We start from the raw sequence: 17,382 nt of genomic DNA on the forward strand, positions 1-17,382 counted from the left end.
TCCCTCTTCCCAATAAGCTAAACAGCTAAGCTTTTACTTAGAATACTCATAAAGCCACGTATCGGCATGAATGTTGTGGTTACATCTCTATTTCAAAAGAAGAAATCATTTTCTCATACAGCTTAATAACTGGAACATCATTAGACTAACTCACTTGGTCATCAAGTGCCCAAGTGTTCAGCCAGTTCTTCCCCACTGTTAAGGCCTTTTGGTACCTTAGTTTGTAAGTCAATTGTATATTGAGACTCTAGTCTCTGCAGTCACAAGACTCTGTCACCCCCTCTGCTATTTATCGGCACATGATCAATGCTGTAGTACTGCAACAGGTCCCTATTGCTTTGATGTTTGATCGCAAAATGCCAGGCGACTGGAAAATTCAGATCTTTATTCGCAATTGCGTGCATATTCTCTAATTTGCGGATCTTAACGCTATGTATTGTGCTGCCTATATATTTGAGCCCATATGGGCAGATCAAACAATAGACAGAGTGACTCGTTTGGCACGTCATGAATTTGCTTATCATCTTCCGTTTCCTCATTCCTTCTACCTCATAGGTTAATATTTTCTTGCTGTTCATGCAGGCCTTACATTCACCACAGGGATAAAAACTTTTCATTTCCCTTACTGTACCTTGCTTCGGTGGCGTATTTTCAAGATTGCTCCGAACCAATTTGTCCCTCAATGATCTAGCCTTTCTGAACGTCACTAGGGGCACTGGGGGACTGTCTGTTACTGTGATCACATCCATTTTTAATATATGCCAATTTCTTCGGAGAATGTTTTTGAACGAATCAGCATCATCCGAATAAGTGGTGATCATACAAAATTGTCCCTCCCCATTATTCTTTTTGTCTTCTCTCGTGGCCTTGCCTTTCACTACATTCTTTCTCTGGATGTTTGCCACTTTCTTCAAAGTGGTCTCTAACAGATCGATATTGTACCCTCTGGCCACAAATCTGGCGACACTCTTCCCTGCTGCTGATTTAAAATCACATTCTCTGGAGCAGTTGCATTTTAACCTGAGGAATACACCGTAGGGTATACTGTTTATTAGTCTTGGAGGATGGTTGCTTTCAGCGTGCAATATAGAAATGCCCGCCGTAGGTTTTCTGTATAATGCTGTTACCAATCCTCCATCCTGTACACAGACCCTAAGATTGAGATAGTTAACTGCCACTGAACTAATCTCCCATGTGAATTTTAAATTCACATTGTTTCTATTCAGATGTTCTATGAATTCCTATGCCATACTTTCTGGTCCCTTCCAGACCAGGAAGAGGTCATTGATATACCTGTGCCAGGTTACTATTTCTTTTATTTTCTTTTACCCATGTCAGGAATATGCCGATACACGGCGGGAATAGTTATAACAAAATGAATTGTACATAAAACATACAATTATACCATGTCATAGGGGAATTGGTTTTGTTTCAGATATGATGTGATATTTGTAATATCAGACAGAAGTACACGAACACCAGTAATATAGCGCTCGCTATACGGCAATATGGGATTGGTCCATTTTCAATGTTGTTGTCGATAAGGAATAGCATTTAAAATGGCGCTTCTGAGTGTCGTGTGTAAACACTGAAGAAGGAGTCTTCCGAAACATGTTTGTTGCGCTGGCAATAAAAACGTCGGTAAACTGCTGTTCTCTTTCCATAGGGCTGAAGGAGTTTTGGAGCAGTGTGTATATATATATATATATATATATATATATATATATATATATATATATATATATATATTCTCGCTCTCTGTCCCACTTAGAAATCGGGGCACTCGCGGGTGGGTGCGGCATGCGGTAATGGGCCACCGCAATAACACAGCGCTCAACTCCAGAATTTTTATTTTCCAAAGAACCGCACTCGTGGAGTCAAAGTTTCTTGTGCTCACACCATCAAAGTTTAATCACACGGATCAACAGACGCGTTTCAGCATAAAGCCTTTGTCAGTGTCAATTACACTGCGAGGGTTAGCATGGGTATTAAAGCAAAACGTTCATAGACATGGTTGACGGACTATGTGTTTTGTAGGTCGCGCCATCTTGGAGTGTGTTTAATACATTGCTGCATAATAATACGCTGCGCGATCTATATTTATAAGTTATACAAAATTATTCAAAATTACTCATTAAAAAGTTCATGACATGCAGTACCAGTTATGCAGTTTACTGTCTAGTCTGCCCGTGCGGCCTAAAGTACATTGGGAGCACCATCCACGAACTAAGGATAAGGGTACTTGAACATCAAAGGGCCATTGAGAAAGCAGACCCGGCATACCCTGTGGCAAGACATTTTGATCAAGTGCACCAGAGAGACAGAAGCAAACTGCAATATTTTGGAATTGATTTTGTGGCAGGGGGAACTAGAGGTGGTGATAGACTAAAGAAATTGAGACGCCTGGAATCCAGGTATATCATCGACCTCATGACAAAGGCCCCACGGGGATTGAACAGCGGAGAAGAACTGGCAGTTCATTTGGGCAAATAATTTATGAACTAGCCAGTGACTGCCCTTTGGTTGAGTAATCCGAATCTGTAATTTTGAGTAATTTTGAATAATTTTGTATAACTTTTTCACAGGTGGAGGGTTATCCTGCACTTGGTATTAATTGACTGCTGTGCACAAGTAGATTATTATTGCCAATACATGGCATGATGGACAAGTATGAACCTTGAGATTGGGGATTGCGAGGCTTCACAATCCCCCTCACAGTATCTCCCCACGATCATCATGGGGAGCAAGGCCGATACACGGCAAGATGAAAGTAATTCAAGGAATACTTGAGTAAATATAGATCGCGCAGCGTATTATTATGCAGCAATGTATTAAACACACTCCAAGATGGCGCGACCTACAAAACACATAGTCCGTCAACCATGTCTATGAACGTTTTGCTTTAATACCCATGCTAACCCTCGCAGTGTAATTGACACTGACGAAGGCTTTATGCTGAAACGCGTCTGTTGATCCGTGTGATTAAACTTTGATGGTGTGAGCACAAGAAACTTTGACTCCACGAGTGCGGTTCTTTGGAAAATAAAAATTCTGGAGTTGAGCGCTGTGTATATATATATATATATATACATATATACACACACTCCTTCTTTACCAGATGGAAAGAAGCACGCCGACCAGGCATCAAGATTCCAGGTACCGATTTATTCAGGCAAAATGGCAGCACTGTGTGCAAATGTCTAATCCACTCGTTAGGGCTTTGGTCTGCCAGATAAGTACTTCATAGGCACAATGTCCAGACGCGTTTCGAGAACTCCTTGTTCTCTTTCTCAATGGCGTTAGTGCTGACTAGAGTTCGTGTTCCCACCCATTCACTTTGAAGGTCCTGCCCCGAAGTGGGCGTGGCACATTGCATCTTGGGACCTGTAGTGCAGGGTCTGTCACACTCACCGTTAATCCGGCGAACTCTGGCAAAATGTCTAATTTCAACACCCAGTGTTACACATTAAGGCTTATCTTGCAGCATGTCGACCAATGTCCTGAAATTTGCATCCATTTCACGCTTGATCCCTTTTGGAAAAACGCTCGTCTGCCTTCAGCCAAATGTGAACCGGTGCCTTTGAATTGATGCTGAACGTGTCGCACGCTTGTGCTCCACCTTCCCTCGCCCACAAAGTGCACTGGGGCGCAGTAAGATTTGGAAAAACTCCGTGCTTGCTGGAAAACTCCGTGCCGCTTACCAGGCAAGTGTACGCGGGTCCTGTTTTCAAAGAAATTTGCCACACGTTTGTTCGCAAAACAGGACACAGGTAAGGGCGGTCAAGGCGCTGGGGGCGAACACCTCCATTGAACATACACACACTCCTTCTTTACCAGATGGAAAGAAGCACGCCGACCAGGCATCAAGATTCCAGGTACCGATTTTTTCAGGCAAAATGGCAGCACTGTGTGCAAATGTCTAATCCACTCGTTAGGGCTTTGGTCTGCCAGATAAGTACTTCATAGGCACAATGTCCAGACGCGTTTCGAGAACTCCTTGTTCTCTTTCTCAATGGCATTAGTGCTGACTAGAGTTCGTGTTCCCACCCATTCACTTTGAAGGTCCTGCCCCGAAGTGGGCGTGGCACATTGCATCTTGGGACCTGTAGTGCAGGGTCTGTCACACTCACCGTTAATCCGGCGAACTCTAGCAAAATGTCTAATTTCAACACCCAGTGGTTACACATTAAGGCTTATCTTGCAGCATGTCGACCAATGTCCTGAAATTTGCATCCATTTCACGCTTGATCCCTTTTGGAAAAACGCTCGTCTGCCTTCAGCCAAATGTGAACCGGTGCCTTTGAATTGATGCTGAACGTGTCGCACGCTTGTGCTCCACCTTCCCTCGCCCACAAAGTGCACTGGGGCGCAGTAAGATTTGGAAAAACTCCGTGCTTGCTGGAAAACTCTGTGCCGCTTACCAGGCAAGTGTAGGCGGGTCCTGTTTTCAAAGAAATTTGCCACACGTTTGTTCGAAAACAGGACACAGGTAAGGGCGGTCAAGGCGCTGGGGGCGAACACCTCCATTGAACATACACACACTCCTTCTTTACCAGATGGAAAGAAGCACGCTGACCAGGCATCAAGATTCCAGGTACCGATTTATTCAGGCAAAATGGCAGCACTGTGTGCAAATGTCTAATCCACTCGTTAGGGCTTTGGTCTGCCAGATAAGTACTTCATAGGCACAATGTCCAGACGCGTTTCGAGAACTCCTTGTTCTCTTTCTCAATGGCGTTAGTGCTGACTAGAGTTCGTGTTCCCACCCATTCACTTTGAAGGTCCTGCCCCGAAGTGGGCGTGGCACATTGCATCTTGGGACCTGTAGTGCAGGGTCTGTCACACTCACCGTTAATCCGGCGAACTCTGGCAAAATGTCTAATTTCAACACCCAGTGTTACACATTAAGGCTTATCTTGCAGCATGTCGACCAATGTCTTGAAATTTGCATCCATTTCACGCTTGATCCCTTTTGGAAAAACGCTCATCTGCCTTCAGCCAAATGTGAACCGGTGCCTTTGAATTGATGCTGAACGTGTCGCACGCTTGTGCTCCACCTTCCCTCGCCCACAAAGTGCACTGGGGCGCAGTAAGATTTGGAAAAACTCCGTGCTTGCTGGAAAACTCCGTGCCGCTTACCAGGCAAGTGTACGCGGGTCCTGTTTTCAAAGAAATTTGCCACACGTTTGTTCGCAAAACAGGACACAGGTAAGGGAGGTCAAGGCGCTGGGGGCGAACACCTCCATTGAACATACACACACTCCTTCTTTACCAGATGGAAAGAAGCACGCCGACCAGGCATCAAGATTCCAGGTACCGATTTATTCAGGCAAAATGGCAGCACTGTGTGCAAATGTCTAATCCACGCGTTAGGGCTTTGGTCTGCCAGATAAGTACTTCATAGGCACAATGTCCAGACGCGTTTCGAGAACTCCTTGTTCTCTTTCTCAATGGCATTAGTGCTGACTAGAGTTCGTGTTCCCACCCATTCACTTTGAAGGTCCTGCCCCGAAGTGGGCGTGGCACATTGCATCTTGGGACCTGTAGTGCAGGGTCTGTCACACTCACCGTTAATCCGGCGAACTCTAGCAAAATGTCTAATTTCAACACCCAGTGGTTACACATTAAGGCTTATCTTGCAGCATGTCGACCAATGTCCTGAAATTTGCATCCATTTCACGCTTGATCCCTTTTGGAAAAACGCTCGTCTGCCTTCAGCCAAATGTGAACCGGTGCCTTTGAATTGATGCTGAACGTGTCGCACGCTTGTGCTCCACCTTCCCTCGCCCACAAAGTGCACTGGGGCGCAGTAAGATTTGGAAAAACTCCGTGCTTGCTGGAAAACTCTGTGCCGCTTACCAGGCAAGTGTAGGCGGGTCCTGTTTTCAAAGAAATTTGCCACACGTTTGTTCGAAAACAGGACACAGGTAAGGGCGGTCAAGGCGCTGGGGGCGAACACCTCCATTGAACATACACACACTCCTTCTTTACCAGATGGAAAGAAGCACGCTGACCAGGCATCAAGATTCCAGGTACCGATTTATTCAGGCAAAATGGCAGCACTGTGTGCAAATGTCTAATCCACTCGTTAGGGCTTTGGTCTGCCAGATAAGTACTTCATAGGCACAATGTCCAGACGCGTTTCGAGAACTCCTTGTTCTCTTTCTCAATGGCGTTAGTGCTGACTAGAGTTCGTGTTCCCACCCATTCACTTTGAAGGTCCTGCCCCGAAGTGGGCGTGGCACATTGCATCTTGGGACCTGTAGTGCAGGGTCTGTCACACTCACCGTTAATCCGGCGAACTCTGGCAAAATGTCTAATTTCAACACCCAGTGTTACACATTAAGGCTTATCTTGCAGCATGTCGACCAATGTCTTGAAATTTGCATCCATTTCACGCTTGATCCCTTTTGGAAAAACGCTCATCTGCCTTCAGCCAAATGTGAACCGGTGCCTTTGAATTGATGCTGAACGTGTCGCACGCTTTTGCTCCACCTTCCCTCGCCCACAAAGTGCACTGGGGCGCAGTAAGATTTGGAAAAACTCTGTGCTTGCTGGAAAACTCCGTGCCGCTTACCAGGCAAGTGTACGCGGGTCCTGTTTTCAAAGAAATTTGCCACACGTTTGTTCGCAAAACAGGACACAGGTAAGGGAGGTCAAGGCGCTGGGGGCGAACACCTCCATTGAACATACACACACTCCTTCTTTACCAGATGGAAAGAAGCACGCCGACCAGGCATCAAGATTCCAGGTACCGATTTATTCAGGCAAAATGGCAGCACTGTGTGCAAATGTCTAATCCACGCGTTAGGGCTTTGGTCTGCCAGATAAGTACTTCATAGGCACAATGTCCAGACGCGTTTCGAGAACTCCTTGTTCTCTTTCTCAATGGCATTAGTGCTGACTAGAGTTCGTGTTCCCACCCATTCACTTTGAAGGTCCTGCCCCGAAGTGGGCGTGGCACATTGCATCTTGGGACCTGTAGTGCAGGGTCTGTCACACTCACCGTTAATCCGGCGAACTCTAGCAAAATGTCTAATTTCAACACCCAGTGGTTACACATTAAGGCTTATCTTGCAGCATGTCGACCAATGTCCTGAAATTTGCATCCATTTCACGCTTGATCCCTTTTGGAAAAACGCTCGTCTGCCTTCAGCCAAATGTGAACCGGTGCCTTTGAATTGATGCTGAACGTGTCGCACGCTTGTGCTCCACCTTCCCTCGCCCACAAAGTGCACTGGGGCGCAGTAAGATTTGGAAAAACTCCGTGCTTGCTGGAAAACTCTGTGCCGCTTACCAGGCAAGTGTAGGCGGGTCCTGTTTTCAAAGAAATTTGCCACACGTTTGTTCGAAAACAGGACACAGGTAAGGGCGGTCAAGGCGCTGGGGGCGAACACCTCCATTGAACATACACACACTCCTTCTTTACCAGATGGAAAGAAGCACGCTGACCAGGCATCAAGATTCCAGGTACCGATTTATTCAGGCAAAATGGCAGCACTGTGTGCAAATGTCTAATCCACTCGTTAGGGCTTTGGTCTGCCAGATAAGTACTTCATAGGCACAATGTCCAGACGCGTTTCGAGAACTCCTTGTTCTCTTTCTCAATGGCGTTAGTGCTGACTAGAGTTCGTGTTCCCACCCATTCACTTTGAAGGTCCTGCCCCGAAGTGGGCGTGGCACATTGCATCTTGGGACCTGTAGTGCAGGGTCTGTCACACTCACCGTTAATCCGGCGAACTCTGGCAAAATGTCTAATTTCAACACCCAGTGTTACACATTAAGGCTTATCTTGCAGCATGTCGACCAATGTCTTGAAATTTGCATCCATTTCACGCTTGATCCCTTTTGGAAAAACGCTCATCTGCCTTCAGCCAAATGTGAACCGGTGCCTTTGAATTGATGCTGAACGTGTCGCACGCTTGTGCTCCACCTTCCCTCGCCCACAAAGTGCACTGGGGCGCAGTAAGATTTGGAAAAACTCTGTGCTTGCTGGAAAACTCCGTGCCGCTTACCAGGCAAGTGTACGCGGGTCCTGTTTTCAAAGAAATTTGCCACACGTTTGTTCGCAAAACAGGACACAGGTAAGGGAGGTCAAGGCGCTGGGGGCGAACACCTCCATTGAACATACACACACTCCTTCTTTACCAGATGGAAAGAAGCACGCCGACCAGGCATTAAGATTCCAGGTACCGATTTATTCAGGCAAAATGGCAGCACTGTGTGCAAATGTCTAATCCACGCGTTAGGGCTTTGGTCTGCCAGATAAGTACTTCATAGGCACAATGTCCAGACGCGTTTCGAGAACTCCTTGTTCTCTTTCTCAATGGCATTAGTGCTGACTAGAGTTCGTGTTCCCACCCATTCACTTTGAAGGTCCTGCCCCGAAGTGGGCGTGGCACATTGCATCTTGGGACCTGTAGTGCAGGGTCTGTCACACTCACCGTTAATCCGGCGAACTCTAGCAAAATGTCTAATTTCAACACCCAGTGGTTACACATTAAGGCTTATCTTGCAGCATGTCGACCAATGTCCTGAAATTTGCATCCATTTCACGCTTGATCCCTTTTGGAAAAACGCTCGTCTGCCTTCAGCCAAATGTGAACCGGTGCCTTTGAATTGATGCTGAACGTGTCGCACGCTTGTGCTCCACCTTCCCTCGCCCACAAAGTGCACTGGGGCGCAGTAAGATTTGGAAAAACTCCATGCTTGCTGGAAAACTCTGTGCCGCTTACCAGGCAAGTGTAGGCGGGTCCTGTTTTCAAAGAAATTTGCCACACGTTTGTTCGCAAAACAGGACACAGGTAAGGGCGGTCAAGGCGCTGGGGGCGAACACCTCCATTGAACATACACACACTCCTTCTTTACCAGATGGAAAGAAGCACGCCGACCAGGCATCAAGATTCCAGGTACCGATTTATTCAGGCAAAATGGCAGCACTGTGTGCAAATGTCTAATCCACTTGTTAGGGCTTTGGTCTGCCAGATAAGTACTTCATAGGCACAATGTCCAGACGCGTTTCGAGAACTCCTTGTTCTCTTTCTCAATGGCGTTAGTGCTGACTAGAGTTCGTGTTCCCACCCATTCACTTTGAAGGTCCTGCCCCGAAGTGGGCGTGGCACATTGCATCTTGGGACCTGTAGTGCAGGGTCTGTCACACTCACCGTTAATCCGGCGAACTCTGGCAAAATGTCTAATTTCAACACCCAGTGTTACACATTAAGGCTTATCTTGCAGCATGTCGACCAATGTCCTGAAATTTGCATCCATTTCACGCTTGATCCCTTTTGGAAAAACGCTTGTCTGCCTTCAGCCAAATGTGAACCGGTGCCTTTGAATTGATGCTGAACGTGTCGCACGCTTGTGCTCCACCTTCCCTCGCCCACAAAGTGCACAGGGGCGCAGTAAGATTTGGAAAAACTCTGTGCTTGCTGGAAAACTCCGTGCCGCTTACCAGGCAAGTGTAGGCGGGTCCTGTTTTCAAAGAAATTTGCTACACGTTTGTTCGCAAAACAGGACACAGGTAAGGGCGGTCAAGGCGCTGGGGCGAACACCTCCATTGAACATACACACACTCCTTCTTTACCAGATGGAAAGAAGCACGCCGACCAGGCATCAAGATTCCAGGTACCGATTTATTCAGGCAAAATGGCAGCACTGTGTGCAAATGTCTAATCCACTCGTTAGGGCTTTGGTCTGCCAGATAAGTACTTCATAGGCACAATGTCCAGACGCGTTTCGAGAACTCCTTGTTCTCTTTCTCAATGGCGTTAGTGCTGACTAGAGTTCGTGTTCCCACCCATTCACTTTGAAGGTCCTGCCCCGAAGTGGGCGTGGCACATTGCATCTTGGGACCTGTAGTGCAGGGTCTGTCACACTCACCGTTAATCCGGCGAACTCTGGCAAAATGTCTAATTTCAACACCCAGTGTTACACATTAAGGCTTATCTTGCAGCATGTCGACCAATGTCCTGAAATTTGCATCCATTTCACGCTTGATCCCTTTTGGAAAAACGCTCGTCTGCCTTCAGCTAAATGTGAACCGGTGCCTTTGAATTGATGCTGAACGTGTCGCACGCTTGGGCTCCACCTTCCCTCGCCCACAAAGTGCACTGGGGCGCAGTAAGATTTGGAAAAACTCCGTGCTTGCTGGAAAACTCCGTGCCGCTTACCAGGCAAGTGTATGCGGGTCCTGTTTTCAAAGAAATTTGCCACACGTTTGTTCGCAAAACAGGACACAGGTAAGGGCGGTCAAGGCGCTGGGGGCGAACACCTCCATTGAACATACACACACTCCTTCTTTACCAGATGGAAAGAAGCACGCCGACCAGGCATCAAGATTCCAGGTACCGATTTATTCAGGCAAAATGGCAGCACTGTGTGCAAATGTCTAATCCACTCGTTAGGGCTTTGGTCTGCCAGATAAGTACTTCATAGGCACAATGTCCAGACGCGTTTCGAGAACTCCTTGTTCTCTTTCTCAATGGCATTAGTGCTGACTAGAGTTCGTGTTCCCACCCATTCACTTTGAAGGTCCTGCCCCGAAGTGGGCGTGGCACATTGCATCTTGGGACCTGTAGTGCAGGGTCTGTCACACTCACCGTTAATCCGGCGAACTCTGGCAAAATGTCTAATTTCAACACCCAGTGTTACACATTAAGGCTTATCTTGCAGCATGTCGACCAATGTCCTGAAATTTGCATCCATTTCACGCTTGATCCCTTTTGGAAAAACGCTCGTCTGCCTTCAGCCAAATGTGAACCGGTGCCTTTGAATTGATGCTGAACGTGTCGCACGCTTGTGCTCCACCTTCCCTCGCCCACAAAGTGCACTGGGGCGCAGTAAGATTTGGAAAAACTCCGTGCTTGCTGGAAAACTCCGTGCAGCTTACCAGGCAAGTGTACGCGGGTCCTGTTTTCAAAGAAATTTGCCACACGTTTGTTCGCAAAACAGGACACAGGTAAGGGCGGTCAAGGCGCTGGGGGCGAACACCTCCATTGAACATACACACACTCCTTCTTTACCAGATGGAAAGAAGCACGCCGACCAGGCATCAAGATTCCAGGTACCGATTTATTCAGGCAAAATGGCAGCACTGTGTGCAAATGTCTAATCCACTCGTTAGGGCTTTGGTCTGCCAGATAAGTACTTCATAGGCACAATGTCGAGACGCGTTTCGAGAACTCCTTGTTCTCTTTCTCAATGGCATTAGTGCTGACTAGAGTTCGTGTTCCCACCCATTCACTTTGAAGGTCCTGCCCCGAAGTGGGCGTGGCCCATTGCATCTTGGGACCTGTAGTGCAGGGTCTGTCACACTCACCGTTAATCCGGCGAACTCTAGCAAAATGTCTAATTTCAACACCCAGTGGTTACACATTAAGGCTTATCTTGCAGCATGTCGACCAATGTCCTGAAATTTGCATCCATTTCACGCTTGATCCCTTTTGGAAAAACGCTCGTCTGCCTTCAGCCAAATGTGAACCGGTGCCTTTGAATTGATGCTGAACGTGTCGCACGCTTGTGCTCCACCTTCCCTCGCCCACAAAGTGCACTGGGGCGCAGTAAGATTTGGAAAAACTCCGTGCTTGCTGGAAAACTCTGTGCCGCTTACCAGGCAAGTGTAGGCGGGTCCTGTTTTCAAAGAAATTTGCCACACGTTTGTTCGCAAAACAGGACACAGGTAAGGGCGGTCAAGGCGCTGGGGGCGAACACCTCCATTGAACATACACACACTCCTTCTTTACCAGATGGAAAGAAGCACGCTGACCAGGCATCAAGATTCCAGGTACCGATTTATTCAGGCAAAATGGCAGCACTGTGTGCAAATGTCTAATCCACTCGTTAGGGCTTTGGTCTGCCAGATAAGTACTTCATAGGCACAATGTCCAGACGCGTTTCGAGAACTCCTTGTTCTCTTTCTCAATGGCGTTAGTGCTGACTAGAGTTCGTGTTCCCACCCATTCACTTTGAAGGTCCTGCCCCGAAGTGGGCGTGGCACATTGCATCTTGGGACCTGTAGTGCAGGGTCTGTCACACTCACCGTTAATCTGGCGAACTCTGGCAAAATGTCTAATTTCAACACCCAGTGTTACACATTAAGGCTTATCTTGCAGCATGTCGACCAATGTCCTGAAATTTGCATCCATTTCACGCTTGATCCCTTTTAGAAAAACGCTCGTCTGCCTTCAGCCAAATGTGAACCGGTGCCTTTGAATTGATGCTGAACGTGTCGCACGCTTGTGCTCCACCTTCCCTCGCCCACAAAGTGCACGGGGGCGCAGTAAGATTTGGAAAAACTCCGTGCTTGCTGGAAAACTCCGTGCAGCTTACCAGGCAAGTGTACGCGGGTCCTGTTTTCAAAGAAATTTGCCACACGTTTGTTCGCAAAACAGGACACAGGTAAGGGCGGTCAAGGCGCTGGGGGCGAACACCTCCATTGAACATACACACACTCCTTCTTTACCAGATGGAAAGAAGCACGCCGACCAGGCATCAAGATTCCAGGTACCGATTTATTCAGGCAAAATGGCAGCACTGTGTGCAAATGTCTAATCCACTCGTTAGGGCTTTGGTCTGCCAGATAAGTACTTCATAGGCACAATGTCCAGACGCGTTTCGAGAACTCCTTGTTCTCTTTCTCAATGGCATTAGTGCTGACTAGAGTTCGTGTTCCCACCCATTCACTTTGAAGGTCCTGCCCCGAAGTGGGCGTGGCACATTGCATCTTGGGACCTGTAGTGCAGGGTCTGTCACACTCACCGTTAATCCGGCGAACTCTAGCAAAATGTCTAATTTCAACACCCAGTGGTTACACATTAAGGCTTATCTTGCAGCATGTCGACCAATGTCCTGAAATTTGCATCCATTTCACGCTTGATCCCTTTTGGAAAAACGCTCGTCTGCCTTCAGCCAAATGTGAACCGGTGCCTTTGAATTGATGCTGAACGTGTCGCACGCTTGTGCTCCACCTTCCCTCGCCCACAAAGTGCACTGGGGCGCAGTAAGATTTGGAAAAACTCCGTGCTTGCTGGAAAACTCATTGCCGCTTACCAGGCAAGTGTTGGCGGGTCCTGTTTTCAAAGAAATTTGCCACACGTTTGTTCGCAAAACAGGACACAGGTAAGGGCGGTCAAGGCGCTGGGGGCGAACACCTCCATTGAACATACACACACTCCTTCTTTACCAGATGGAAAGAAGCACGCCGACAAGGCATCAAGATTCCAGGTACCGATTTATTCAGGCAAAATGGCAGCACTGTGTGCAAATGTCTAATCCACTTGTTAGGGCTTTGGTCTGCCAGATAAGTACTTCATAGGCACGATGTCCAGACGCGTTTCGAGAACTCCTTGTTCTCTTTCTCAATGGCGTTAGTGCTGACTAGAGTTCGTGTTCCCACCCATTCACTTTGAAGGTCCTGCCCCAAAGTGGGCGTGGCACATTGCATCTTGGGACCTGTAGTGCAGGGTCTGTCACACTCACCGTTAATCCGGCGAACTCTGGCAAAATGTCTAATTTCAACACCCAGTGTTACACATTAAGGCTTATCTTGCAGCATGTCGACCAATGTCCTGAAATTTGCATCCATTTCACGCTTGATCCCTTTTGGAAAAACGCTTGTCTGCCTTCAGCCAAATGTGAACCGGTGCCTTTGAATTGATGCTGAACGTGTCGCATGCTTGTGCTCCACCTTCCCTCGCCCACAAAGTGCACTGGGGCGCAGTAAGATTTGGAAAAACTCCATGCTTGCTGGAAAACTCCGTGCCGCTTACCAGGCAAGTGTAGGCGGGTCCTGTTTTCAAAGAAATTTGCTACACGTTTGTTCGCAAAACAGGACACAGGTAAGGGCGGTCAAGGCGCTGGGGCGAACACCTACATTGAACATACACACACTCCTTCTTTACCAGATGGAAAGAAGCACGCCGACCAGGCATCAAGATTCCAGGTACCGATTTATTCAGGCAAAATGGCAGCACTGTGTGCAAATGTCTAATCCACTCGTTAGGGCTTTGGTCTGCCAGATAAGTACTTCATAGGCACAATGTCCAGACGCGTTTCGAGAACTCCTTGTTCTCTTTCTCAATGGCGTTAGTGCTGACTAGAGTTCGTGTTCCCACCCATTCACTTTGAAGGTCCTGCCCCGAAGTGGGCGTGGCACATTGCATCTTGGGACCTGTAGTGCAGGGTCTGTCACACTCACCGTTAATCCGGCGAACTCTAGCAAAATGTCTAATTTCAACACCCAGTGGTTACACATTAAGGCTTATCTTGCAGCATGTCGACCAATGTCCTGAAATTTGCATCCATTTCACGCTTGATCCCTTTTGGAAAAACGCTCGTCTGCCTTCAGCCAAATGTGAACCGGTGCCTTTGAATTGATGCTGAACGTGTCGCACGCTTGTGCTCCACCTTCCCTCGCCCACAAAGTGCACTGGGGCGCAGTAAGATTTGGAAAAACTCCGTGCTTGCTGGAAAACTCTGTGCCGCTTACCAGGCAAGTGTAGGCGGGTCCTGTTTTCAAAGAAATTTGCCACACGTTTGTTCGCAAAACAGGACACAGGTAAGGGCGGTCAAGGCGCTGGGGGCGAACACCTCCATTGAACATACACACACTCCTTCTTTACCAGATGGAAAGAAGCACGCCGACCAGGCATCAAGATTCCAGGTACCGATTTATTCAGGCAAAATGGTAGCATGTGTATGTTCAATGGAGGTGTTCACCCCCAGCGCCTTGACCGCCCTTACCTGTGTCCTGTTTTGCGAACAAACGTGTGGCATATATACATATATATATATATATATATATATATATATATATATATATATATATATATATATATATATATATATATATATATATATATATATATATATATATATATATATATATATATATACATATATATATATATATATGGAGAGAGAGAGAGAGAGAGACATATATTGCCTGGGCAAGGTGGAGCATCCTGGCCAAGTTCACTGTCTACAGACTGTAGTTCTTGAGAGTGCCCAGTCAGGGTCCTGCCACCCTCCGAATCATCAGAGTCATTTACTTTTTTTTTGTAACTTTGACATGCGTGTTCACACAGGTTATATTAATTACAAGATACAACAAAATCTGTTAGAATATATAACATCAAGGACAATCCAAACATCACCACCAATCCTTATTGATAAGTGTCAGTGTACACATTCCCAGTCTAGTCTCCGAGCACATGACATTATGCACATTATGCACACTCCAAAGGATAGGGCATTGGTTATTGCACAAAGCTCAGGTGTATAGTTAGATTTCCACCTCACCCATACACACATAGGCAAACCCACCTATGTCTTCGAGAATGATCTCCGGCCACTGCCCCACACATTTACATTCCTGATTGCCTAGTAAGGGGCACCAGCACTAGCAGTGAGATAATGATCTTTAGCTTCTTGCCATACACACTACCCAGTGTCTCTAACATTTGACCCCACCTTTGTAGAAAAATGCACACAGAACGAGAGACAAATCAGACAGAGTGACATTATACAGTGGCAGCCGCTGTGCTATCCCATATTTATTTCTCATAAACATCTTTGTGCACTGTTGATTATGTTTCTTTTTGTATATTTTCGCTGTACCCAAAAACTTGTTGAAAATTAAGGAGGTTGTGAGGCTGGGAATTTTCTGTTGAATTGTCAGTCTAGACTGAATCGCAGGTGAAAAAGCAGCGGTCAAGGACACCTCAAGGTTGAAATGAAACACTTCATGAAATCACGGTTCAACCGCAACTCTTTGGCTACACTTCCTGCTGACCTGCATCTCACAGACATAAAATGACAGAAGAGACACTGTGTTGTAATATGCCTTCTTTGAATGTTATCATTGTTGTAGTAGATGCTTGCATAAGTTCTTGAATTGTTAAGGTGCTCTGAGCCATTTACAGAATGTTAAGCAAGTCTACTTGAGAAACTGGCCAGAGTCAGTTGGGTGGCAGAGCTGTTCTACCTTTGTAACTAGCAAATAAAATATCAGCTTAGAACCAACTCATCTTGCATCTTCTTCATTAATTAAATCACTTTTTAACACACCTACAGTGCCAGGGCCCTAGTCAAAAGACCACTTCAGCTTGTATTACCCACCCCTGCCATTGCTGCCAATCACAGTACCGACATACCTACTAGCCATCACACTTCTACAAGTGCAAAGGGGAGCACACTGCCTCTCATCCCAGCACAGTTCTCCCCATTGCATCCTGGTAATTGCACTACGCTTACTTTCAAAGTTGCTGTAGTTCTTCACCAAAGTTGGTGTACGTAGTGCTGTTATCTCTAGACACGTGCTTCTGGGTTTGGCCCTTCATCAATAGAGAGCAAAAGTGGTATTAAACAGGGAAAATTCCTCAGGGGTTGCTGAAATGGTGCCCAAGTCTTCACAGGTCACAGTACCACTCCACAGGCACACAAGTGGGAGAATTCAGGCTATTCCAGCCCCCTAAAGCTGTAGAAATGGAATGGAGAGCAAGTATTAGCCATTTCTAACAATATTGTATTAATAAACAACTGTTGTTGAGCTGATCTCTAAATTAAACTAACCCTGGGCGGAGCTGGCGGAGCGGGACATGCGGAAGTCCACGGAGTTGGGAACCAAATCCATGGAATTCCATTATGCCACCCGCTTCCACCTCCCCAGTAAGAAATTAAATAAAAAGACATTAAAGGTAAAATAATAAAGACTTACTCGTGGGTTCGGATCCCATCCTCGTCGCCAATGAAAAGATCCATGTTCCAGTCAATTTGATAAAAGATAAATTGCTTTATTGGAGAGTAAAGGTAGATACATCCAGCACAGCTTCACAGCTCACAGACTAACTCATATAATCAAAAGCTAACATTCCATCCTAGCAACATGACTAACATTCTAATGATGACATGCGGAAGTATCAACTCTACACTTACCTTGACTGTGGCCATCTCACGGTGATCTGCGTATGCACGCGCTGCCACGCTCCTGCGCATGCGCAGATCACAGTGAAATGGCGAGGAAAAAAAGGACGGCAGCCCGGGGGCACCGCAGGCAATCAGCCAAAGCAATGGACATTCGTGAGATATGGGACTCTTCCCCACTTCCCCACAAACCCCGCTCAGCAGTGGGGCCATGTCTAATTTTTTGTTACACCGCTGGGCAATGTGTGGCACAAATACACAAACGCACACACCAAACATGAAGGCACAGGCACTGCTACGTGGCCCTGGCCAGTGCCTGCCAACACTACACAGAGCCTACAAAAAGAAGGACTATGGGCTAATATTTAACTAGGTCCAGCACACATCCCCAACCGCAATATAAACCAGAAAAGTATGGTGTTCCTCCGGTTTAGTACAGGTAGATGTGTGTATTGAGCA

Source organism: Lissotriton helveticus, chromosome 5_1 (genome assembly GCF_964261635.1).
Source record: "Lissotriton helveticus chromosome 5_1, aLisHel1.1, whole genome shotgun sequence".
Lineage (NCBI taxonomy): Eukaryota > Metazoa > Chordata > Amphibia > Caudata > Salamandridae > Lissotriton > Lissotriton helveticus.